This window comes from Pelobates fuscus, chromosome 1 (genome assembly GCF_036172605.1).
Source record: "Pelobates fuscus isolate aPelFus1 chromosome 1, aPelFus1.pri, whole genome shotgun sequence".
In the NCBI taxonomy this organism is placed as follows: Eukaryota; Metazoa; Chordata; class Amphibia; order Anura; family Pelobatidae; genus Pelobates; species Pelobates fuscus.
Genome location: NC_086317.1, coordinates 387,064,224 through 387,076,225, shown reverse-complemented (window position 1 = coordinate 387,076,225; position 12,002 = coordinate 387,064,224).

The window sequence follows — 12,002 nt, the reverse complement described above, 5'->3', positions numbered from 1 at the left end:
GGAATCCTATGCCCGAGCCACTACCTAAAGGCAACGGAACTCATCTCCCACTGAGCATATGCCGGAACCGGGACATTGCAGCTACAATACCCCTACGACGGACAGGCTCTGGAATCAGCTGCCCCCTAATGCACTCTCCCCCCTTATGCCTTTGGGTGACTAGGGCACGGGAGGAACTCACCCCAAGCGAAGACAACTCCGCAGATTGGATGAGAAGGGGGGGGGGGGCAAAAGCCTTCCACAAATGACTGTGACCCCCAGCTACTGTCACACCATAATTGTTATTTTTATTGAAGTTTGTTTTTCCATTTAAAATTTCAGCATTTGCTTAGCATTAGGCACAACATGTAATTTACCCTTTAGAGACAGAATCCACGACACCACCACCACGGCCCATATGTAAGCCATGTACAACTCTCACGTTTTACCGGCCCCCATGCAAACCACTAGTCTGACTGTGGCAACACAGTCTTATTCTTTAGTTCCCCCTCTGTTGATAACTCTACCACTGTAACTACTGTCCCACTGTGCATTCAATAAGGTCCAAACATGCAGGCATAGAGACAACACCCCCACCGTTCTGTTCAGCGACTTAATACATACACATACATACATACCCAACTACTGCGGACTTATCTGTAAATAATAACCCTACTGGTGTTATCCTATTTTGCTCCCAGCTATGCCAATCTCTTTATGGCAGACTGGGAATCCAGCGCCATTTGGGGACAACATGCCTGGGAGCAAAACCTGGTCTCCTATTTTAGGTATATTGATGATTTATTTTTTATATGGAAAGACTCAGAGGACTCACTTAATTCTTTTATATCCCATCTTAACTCTAATAATAGAGGGATTGTTTTAACATGTGAATATAGTAAAGAAACAATTAACTTTTTAGATTTATGTATTTTTATCAAAGAAGGCACAATTCACACTAAAACACATTTTAAAAAAGTATGCACCAACACTGCAATTGACCACACCAGCTGCCATTATAAACCATGGCTTGAAAGTGCACCCAAAAGTCAGTTTTTACGAATACGACGCAATTGTTCCCATATCGATGATTTCAGTGAACAATCGCAGTTTTTAAAGAAACAATTTAAAGAAAAAAACTATTCCCCCACAAAACTGGATAACACTATACAAACAGTGAAAGATAAATCAAGAGAGAGTCTTCTTACCTATAGGGATAAAAGTAACACAGAAGCCCCCACCCTCCCGATTATTTTTAACTATAACAATAAAAGTGGTTTTATCAAGAAAACAATCAAAAAGCATTGGCATCTCCTAAAACAAGACGATATCTTGAAAGACATTTTACCAACACAACCGAAAATAGTTTTTAGAGGTGCTCCCAATTTTAGATCCATTCTGACTAATAATTACACGAAAGAAATCAAAAATACCCAACACACTTTTTTAAATGGAGCTAAAGGTTTTTACAAGTGCAAAAGATGCATTGTATGCAAGAGTACTGACCCCTCCACACAGTTCAAAATTACTAGCTTCAGATCTAACAATACTAAGAAGAACTATACTATAAAAGACTTTATAGGCTGTAATACCACCAATGTCATCTATCTATTGGAGTGCCCTTGTGGCCTCCAATATGTGGGCATGACCACCAGATGTCTTAAGGTTAGATTAGCAGAACATTGCAGAAATATAAAGAACGGATATCCCAACCACTCTGTATCAAAGCATTTTGTCAAACATAACCGAGATCCTAAATTCCTCAAATGTATAGGAATCAAGAAATGCAAAATGCCATGGAGAGGTGGAAATATGAAAAATATTCTAGGGAGATTAGAAATGGAGTGGGTGTTTAATTTACAAACTTTAACCCCCCCAAGGTCTTAATGTTGATTTTGATTTATTTAATTTTTTATGATGTTATTAAATTATATTATCATTTTTATTTCTTTGCTGTCAGTTTGGGGCTATCCTACTCATAGTTGTCAACTACGGCATTATGGTCTAGGATACCCCCAACCTGACAGCATTCCTCACTGCTATTTGCAGCATATATATATATATATATATATATATATATGTCAACACACATTCAATGTATGCATTACAGTTGCAGTATGTACATATAATCCCCACTATAATCATTTTTTTATGTGGCATTCCTATGTTTTTACCTATCACCATTTTATTATATAATGGTTCTCAAAATGTTTTATTATACCTAAGTTAATTTTAAAAAAAACTTTAAAAAAAATATATTTATTTAAAATACTCCTTTTATCCCCCATTATATCCAATGCACTTGTGCCTAACGGAGTAAGTTCTTGCCCGTCCAACCTTATCCTAACGCCACTGCTAAACATCTATTCGACGGGCACAGGACAGTCCAGACAACCCCAGGAGCGTCTGGGTGATCAGTCTAGAGAGGGGATGAGGGCTAAAGGTGTAAAACTGCTGCCTGACCCCCGGGGATTGATCAGGGGGGAGCGGAGAGAGATCAGAGGCATTTTCCTTATCTCAATTAGGCCTCTAGCCTATGGGTCCGGGGGACAAACGCTACTTACCCGGAGGGGATGGGTTCACGGGAAGAAACGGGGACGATATGCCCCAATGGTCATAGGTATGGTTATATGTTCTTGAGATGCATGCTTCTTTCCTACGCATATGTATACCCTGAGTGTCTACGGGCTTGCAATCGGTGGCCCTACACCCGGGGGCTGGGGTAGAACGCCCCGGCATCAGATAGACCTCATACCCAGGTGTACTAGTAAGAGGGGGCGGACCTGGGGGAAGTAATGGATGCACTGTACCCTGACTGGGTATCTGTATGAGGGATGCCCATCTTCACGCAATTGCGCTTACCCATATCATAGCTAAACATGCGCAACGCTGCCCCATCACGATAGGAGCGGTAACTGTTTCTTGCTTATGTACCAGTGGGGTCAGAGCCAAGGGTAGAAATGTATGTAACACACCTCAAATGTGAATCAAGTACCGATAACATCTATAGTGAAAGTAATGCGCTCTAATTGTGAACCGCCATGGATGCTGTCTTGTTTTATCCCCCGCATGTGCCCACCCCTATCGCTAGCAAACACGCATGTAGCACTCACGGCATAACAAATATGGTAGACAGGTGACCCGGCCCTGGAGACTTGTATCGCCCAAAAAGGTACGGGTATATATTGCCCACTAACCAGGTGTAACGACCTATGGATAATAATGTATGTAATATACCTTAATGATGACTATGTATTGGTATTCTCTACTGTGCAGGTCCCACGCCCCACATGTAAACCGTTACTTGCAACGTTTGCTTCTCCCATACAAGCACGGCCTCTCCCTGCCACCCCCCCCCCCCTAGCCCCACAGTGGAAGTCGCGCTCCTACCCCCTCCTTAGTGGTGGTTCTTTTTTCCAGAAGCGGGAGGGCCTCTTCTGGATACACCTGCTACCTCCCATGACCATCTCTAGCTTCACAAAGCCACATAATAATGATGTCCTACCCTGGGACGTATACACACACACTCTTAATGGAACATACATCAGCATGACATATAGCGTCTTACGCGGTGCGGACCCACCACGGCACCGACACCCGTACCCCATACAGAATCCGCTAAAGTGCGGGATATGGACACGGGGACGACACCCCACACAGGACTGGCGCTTGGTAAGTCCAGTCATCTTCTTTCTATATCCTTAGATTCTTCTCTTTTTTCTTTCTCTCTCTTTCCCCCTCCTTACCCCTCCCCCCCCCCTATCCTATGGGACGGGCCCAGCGACGGTAGAGCACTCTAACGAATCAATACTTAGCAGACACGGCAGCAATGGGGAGTTAGGTGGTGATGAGCGAACAAAACTAAGTTGGGTATGGCCCTGAAACTGCTCTCCATAAATGCCAAGGGTTTGAACGCCCCAAGAAAGAGGCGTCTAATGCTTAGGGAGATAAAACGACTTAACCCAGATGTGGCACTCATACAGGAAACTCACCTCTCTAAGAACACGACACTTCAAATTAGAGACCGTACATATAATACATCTTATGAAGCCAGATCACACCGGAAAATTAACGGGGTGGCTATCCTAGTGCACAACAGATGCCCGTTTCATATTCGATCCATGGAACTAGACCCTGACGGAAGGTACATTATCCTCTCGGGGACACTATATTCACACTTGCTGCATGTCGTCAACATCTATGCCCCTAACACACCGAACCCAGCATTCTGGGAGACAATGACGGAAAAAATAAAGACCCTACCCCACGGTCTGATTATCATGGGGGGCGACTTTAACGCCGTACCGTGCCCAGCGGTTGACAGAAGCGCCAAGGCAGGGATGCAGAGGTCACAGGGCAGGGGGGGACAGGATAGGCTACTTCACAGTTTTGTTCAGGGCACTGGTTTGATTGACGTGTGGCGAGCCCAACACCCCGGAGAAGTAGATTATACTTTTTATTCTGCTCCACACGGCACCTATTCGAGGATCGATTACTTCCTGGTGAACAACGCGAGCATGGCAAGAGTAAAGGAGACGACGATTGGATCCATTACGTGGTCAGATCACGCCGACGTCACTTTGACACTAGACCACCTATGCACGGCGGGACCATGGAATTGGAGGATGAGTGCCCACCTGTTGAGAGATGAGGGAACCAAGGCGGAAATACGTGCTGATCTGCAAAATTACTTCGCTGAGAACGACACAGAGAACATAACTCCGCAAACCATGTGGGCAGCCCACAAGGCAGTGATCAGGGGCACCTGCATTAAACTGGCAACAAGGAAGAAGGCACAAAAGACCAAAGAGGTTACACGGCTCCTGGAGGTATTGAGAAAGGTGGAGCAAAAACATAAAAATGCCCCCAACCCCCACCTCACGGAGCAAGTACAGGAGATCAGACGATCCATCACCACTTTACTGATGGATGACTCCATCAAGGCACTAAATTGGACGAAGAGAACATACTATGAACATTCGAACAAGATGGATACACTATTGGCCCGAACCCTTCGTCCGCGTCGAAATAGCGCCCCGATCACTACAATCAAACACGGAGACGGAACGGTGAAAAGGACCCCCGCAGAGGTTGCGCAAGTCTTCACAGACTATTATACGCAACTCTACAACCACTCGCCTAGGACACAAACATCCCAGGAGGAGGCCACCGCACAAATGCAGAAATTCTTACGGGACCTAGAGATACCGAAACTTCCGACAGCAACGGCACAACTTCTTGATGAGGCAATAACGAGGGAGGAAGTGGACAGGGCTATAGCAGGCCTGAAGAGCAACAGGGCACCGGGACCGGACGGCTTTGATGGGGCGTACTATAAGGCCTTTCGGGAGGAACTTTCCCCGCGACTGGCACGACTCTTTAATGACCTTATGGAGGGAGGCAGCACAGAAAGCAGTATGTCCCTAGCTAACATAATACTCCTGCAGAAACCTGGTAGGGACCCACTACTCCCTGATAATTATAGACCTATATCGCTGATTAATCACGATGTCAAGATACTAGCGAAGATACTTGCAGAACGACTGAACCCTGCACTGAATACTCTGATCCACCCGGACCAGGTGGGATTCGTGCCTGACAGGCAACTCTTTGAGAACACCCGGAGGAACATAGACCTCATCTGGCGCCAAAAGACATCCGACACACCAACACTCCTGGTATCATTAGACGCCGAGAAGGCCTTCGACAGGGTCGAGTGGCCGTACCTATTCGACCTCCTACGACATCTGAACTTCCCAGAACGATATGTGACAACAGTTAAGGCCATGTACGACCACGCCTCCGCTCAGGTTACGATTGCAGGAGCCGGGCCTCAACCTTTTCGGCTAAGGAATGGAACCAGACAGGGCTGCCCCCTCTCCCCCCTTTTGTTTGTACTGTCACTTGAGCCACTGATGCAAGCCATGAGACAACACCCTCTGATCACAGGGATAAAAGTGGCGGGGCAGGAATTTCTTGCCTCTGCCTATGCAGATGACGTATTGCTGACCCTCACGAAACCCAACGAATCCATGGCAGCGCTCAGAGACCTTCTAACACAGTTCGGTGCCTTTTCCGGCTACAAGGCGAACCTGGAAAAATCAAGCGCCCTCCCGATCGGCATGACGGCAGAAGACATAGCAACCATAAGAGATACCCATAACATTCCGATAGTACGAGACCACTTAAAATATTTAGGAATACGCCTACCGGCTGACCCGCAGAGAATTCACCTCTTGAACTACACTCCTCTGATCAGGACACTCATACAAGATATGGAAAGATGGCACGACAAACCCATATCTTGGATAGGGCGCATCCATACGGTAAAGATGAATGTTTTACCGAGAATTCTATTCCTCTTTCAAGCGTTGCCAGTCAAGCTGCTCAAATCCGATCTAGCGCACCTTCAAAAAGCAATAGGTGATTTCATTTGGCAGAACCGCAGACACAGGATCTCCAGAAATATATTATACAGGCAGAAGCAAAGAGGGGGGTTGGGCTTGCCACACCTTTACTCATACTACTTAGCAGCACAATTAGCACAGGTTGCCATGTGGCATACACCTCTAGAGAGGAGAAGATGGGTAGACCTAGAGTCACTCATGACAGGATCCGACCTCCCACAGTATCATATGTGGGTACGCAGAGAAGATAGACCTATCATGAGAACGGCATGCCCAGCTATCCTGAACTCCCTATCCATCTGGGACGCACATGCTCACAGGTATCATCTAACATCAAAATTATCTCCCTTGACCCCCATACTGAGGAATAGGGCTTTCCTGCCAGGCCTAGCAGCTAGGGAATTCACTAACTTAGAGACCGCAGGGATCCAGAGGATCTGTCATATGTACGAACATAAGATACTAGTACCCTTTGATCAGCTCCAACAGAGAACACACCTCACCCCCACTGATTTCTTCCGGTATATGCAGCTAAGAGACTATGTCCAGCGGCCAGACGTTAGACAGGCAGCGACCGGCCCTATGACATTTTTTGAGAGAATGTGCCTAAACGAATCCACGCGAAAAGGCTTAATAACGACAATGTACACACACATATGCTCAGAAACAAAGGAATGGGGTCCACTAACATACACAGAGGCGTGGGAAAGGGATCTGGGGGAGGCGCTGGAGGGGGAGGATTGGAGAGACATTTGGGAGGCAAACCACAACGTATCCATCTGTGTAACATTACAGGAACAATCCTACAAAAGAATGTTTAGGTGGTACACCACCCCAGTCACACTGCACCGCATGAGACAAACACCCACTGATGAGTGTTGGAGGGGTTGTGGACACAGGGGCACATACCTTCACATGTGGTGGGACTGCCCCAAAGCTCAACGATACTGGTCTCAGATTCAACTCGTACTGTTTGGAATTTTCCATAAAGCACCTGACCTTGTCCCATGGACATACCTCCTAAACAGACCCATAGTTAACTGGACGAGAGAGGAACAAAAATTAGTACATAAAATCACTCTGGCGGCTAGGAGAGCTATGGCGCAAACTTGGCTACAAACGGAATTACCCAACATCCAGAGAGTAATAGGAAACATAAAGGAGGTACACCTAATGGATAGCCTAACGGCTAGACTGAGAGGGACCACATCTAAATTCGACAAACTATGGGAGCCTTGGCATGCCTATGCTCTTCTCAATCCCCCCTAGATCTACAGTTTACCAAAAATTCACATTAATTGCAAGCCGAGCTGGGACGTCGCATAGGACCTCCCCCCCCCCCCCCCCCCTCTCCCTTCCGCTTTTTCTCTCTTTCTTCTCTTCTTTTTCTTCTCTCCCTCTGCGTCTCTCCTTCCCTACAATATAGGGGTAGGGAGAACGTGGGGATCCTTCTCATAATCTCCAGAACACTAGCGAATAACCACACAACACACTACAGTGCATGACCAGTACTCAAACTCGAAGTGCCAGACAAATACGCAGGTACACATCAACTGGCGAGGTCCCGAGTGGAGGGACTTGTCGCTCAGGCCCATTGAGTTACGATATGTTCCGTAATGTCATGTTATGTTTCTATTTTTTCTAATGTTTTATAATGGTTACACCTATACAACGCAAAGAAGGAAAATATAAGAAAAAATGCCTTGGCGGACTGAGATGATGATAGCATTATGATATGGGAGGACTTGTCTCAGCATAACTGTTCAGCCTGAAATGATGTACTCATGATGAATATGTTTCGTGGCTTCTGCGCAAGCCCATACACTGTTTGAAGCATAACTCTGTCTACCAAGATGCAAAAATAAAGTATTTAAAAAAAATAAAATAAAATACTCCTTTTAAAATGGTTCATATAATGTGTTATTAGATTTAAAATTGTTTTATGTATTTTAATAATCATATTATTAATATTTGTTATATAATTCCCATACACATGTCTCTAATTAATTCCCCCCCCCTAATTTATATCAACACAATCAATTTAACTTTTATATGAATACAAAATATGTCCAACCAAAATATAAACATTATGTCTATTCTTAAGTCTATCTATATGTGTAAAAGTAAAGAATCCTTTTCATTTAATCCGATTTTTAGACAAAAGGGCGCTTTAAACTACATCTCCCAAGCGCCCTTTCGCCGATCTGCCGACCACGTGACCCGCACACTACTTCCTTATTGGCCGCGGGTCACGTGATGATCGTTGCCCCACCTTCAGAGGAGTACATGCCGCCCACCAATAGGACGGCTGCACTACCTCACGCCGATCACGTGACTCGCACACTACATTCCCCAAGATGCTGTGCGAGTCACGTGACGCGCAATTTTTAAAAGTTATTCAAATCTATGTTTTAAGACTTCGGTTTTGAACAGAATGTAACCCACAAGGATAAGGTACATTAAGGAATATGATGCATATTCTTATTTAAAGCTTTTACTTATTTTATGTGAAATGTTAATTGTATGATTTTAACTGGCTGCCGAACAATGATGTCATCTTGGCGCCATTTTTTAAAGTACCAGTACCTATATAAATTCTTTATGTGCCAGGTAATATGTTATTCCATTTTTGATAAAGCCCCAGCGGTGAAACGCGTTAAATGTTTATATTGTGTTATTTTATAATAAATGATTTTTTGGTCTAATTAGTGTACCACTATCATTTTATATACACAATTATTACTATTATTTTATTTTATTTATTTTTTTCCTGGCATTTTTATTCTACATATCCTGAAGTGGGGATTATACCACTAACGCTATTACCTGAGTGCAGTGTGATCTGCACTTTATTTGTGAGTATATTTTATCTTATTTTATTCACCACCTTTTAATCAATCAATCGGAGAGCACTATCTGCTGTTTTTATTTCCCTCTTCTCCTGAGAGTTGGACGTACCCCTTGGAGGACAAGCAACAATATATCCCATCAGCGGGGATTATACCGCTGTATGCCTACAAACCACGAGCTGGCTATAGCTCAACTAAATGTGAGTGTAACATATATCATTTTTATACTATCACATTAAGTGTATACACTCCGCACGATTAGTCTTCTTCACCTTGTGTCTTCCATATTACGAGACGGTAGAAAATACTACAAGAGAATCTACCCCCACAGCGGAATTAGTGACTATACCTACTTTACCTCAAGACACCTATTGGAACTGACAAACCATTTTGGACTATACCTATTTATATTTTTATTGTATTGTTGTTTTTACTTCTATTTGATCCATTTTATCTGTGGCGCAACCTTTTTTTTTCCTTTACTGGTGTTATCCTATGCCTAAGCATGTTTATCTAACGATATTAACTCTTATTCTGCCTAACGCGTACCTTAAGTGAGAACCCTCACACATACTACTTACAGCTTGCATATTATCCGAGGTTTCGATAACATACTGCATTTAAAATGTCTGATTATCTTGTTTACTTTCATGCAACTTTTAAAAATGTGCACAGTAATCACCATGCCTAGTTGTATATAGATACTCCACGGTTTCCTGCAGCTATTGTGGCATGGTAAACCAGATTGTTACGTTATTTCATGCACTAACAAAAATAAAGAATTACAAAAAAGATTGCTGTCACAGGTAAAAGATATGAGATCCAAGTTCTTGCACTAGAGCCCAAGCTGTGAGATTGCTTTGGACACTCTGTGGACAGTCCAAGGTCCCTGGATATGAACCTATGGCCATATAATAACCAACCCATTAGTATCTTTCCAGAGTTGGTTAGAGCTAGAATGACCCATTTTGGCTCCATTTTTTGTAAAATGGCTTTAGTATTAATGTTTACAACATAGCAAATGCCACGTTGGATGCAGCCTTTTCTCCACCAATTAGAATTTTTTTGTTAGTGGAGCAAACAAGTCAGGTCTGTCGCAAAGCCTTCCAGGCACTTTGGGTCTCGGGCATTCTGACTTGGTATGCGCAGCCTATGTTGTAGGTATTTGTGAATGTGATCAGATGGAAATGAGGAGTAACATGCAAATCAATTTATAATTTTTTGACATGCTTTTTCTGGATTTGTTTGTTTTGTTATTCTGTCTCTTACTGTTAAAATACACCTACCATTAAAATTATACACTGATCATTTCTTTGTGAGTGGGCAAACGTTCAAAATCAGCAGGGGATTAAACACTTTTTTCCCTGGCTATAAATTGACTCAGTCCGATAGGTAGATAGGACAGGAAAAAGAACTACAAGTAGGCCCCCTAGCTAGTCATGTGACATTTAGGCTGTTTTCCAAAGCTCCCAACCGTTCACCTTATTACAATCAACACAGGAAACTATATGCTTTATAAAAAAAAAAAAAAAATATTTCAACCTCAAGCTTCTTCAGCGCATTCCAATCCCCTGAATCATGTGAGAAATGTAAACAGGGTTAGAGGAACAACAATTAACTGATAATAAATTGTACCATATTAGCATGTAGAAGCAAACATCTCTAGGATCACTTCAAATGGACTATAATAACAAAATCAGTCAAACAGTGATAAGGATTCAATGCCTCCAGAAAGCTGGGATGTCTGACCTATGAGAAATTCAGGAGTAACCCGATCTTAAAGATTAATTTTAGACTAACTCTTCAAAAGAAGTTTTGAACGATTATAATGGTATCTCAGAGAGATGGCCTACAAAATCTGACACAATCTCTGACACAAAATCTCTCTACACCAAATGCAAATGGAAAACTCACACATGGGTCAAAGTTATAAATGCCCTATCTTTGCTGCAGACCATTTGTGGTTCTTTTGTCTTACTGCAGGTCTGGACAGAAGGTGCCAGATATGCCATGAACCTGTTATCCTTGTCCGACACCTTTGCACTATTCTGAGATCTCATCTCCTCATTTAAGCCAACACCACCACCTCACATTCCCACAACATGTGACAGGTGATGTACCAACTGTTACTACTGTATTTTCACTTATTCCCTTAGGGATCTCCCCCCCAATCTATACTCTAGATAGCTTTGTGTTTTTTCATAAAGGTTTTTAATTTGAGTTTATTTTTACTTACCGTATATAGGCTTGAACTCACTGAAAGGGAACAGGGAGATTTACATGCACTAATTTGATCTGTTGCTACTTTGAATTGTACTTACAGTGTTCGGTCATTGTGGAGTCACGTTTCTTAATAATTGTTAATTTGTAACCGTAACATAATAGCTACTTTAGTATGTAATGCATTACCTGAATAAAAACAGAATAGAAAAAAAAATAACTTTTAGCCAAGGATGTGCACTGTGTCTTTGTTCACTGAGTGCATGAAGACAATAGATTTACACTGTACGCCCACCGTGTGATTAAGGGGTTAAACCCAAATAACTGATGAGGGGAAATGAAACCCAAGTAAAAACATTCGAGTTATGGTCAAGTCCAATAACAGACCTGTATTACTAATGCTATTATATCTGTTTCCCCACATAGACTCCCACTTGTTTGTTCGAAATGTTTTTTCGAAATTAAAGTATTTTCTTACCTTTTTCAGCGTCGAGGATCCAACAGTGCTGCTCACCTCTCCTCGTCACAGAGAATGGCCTCCTCAGTG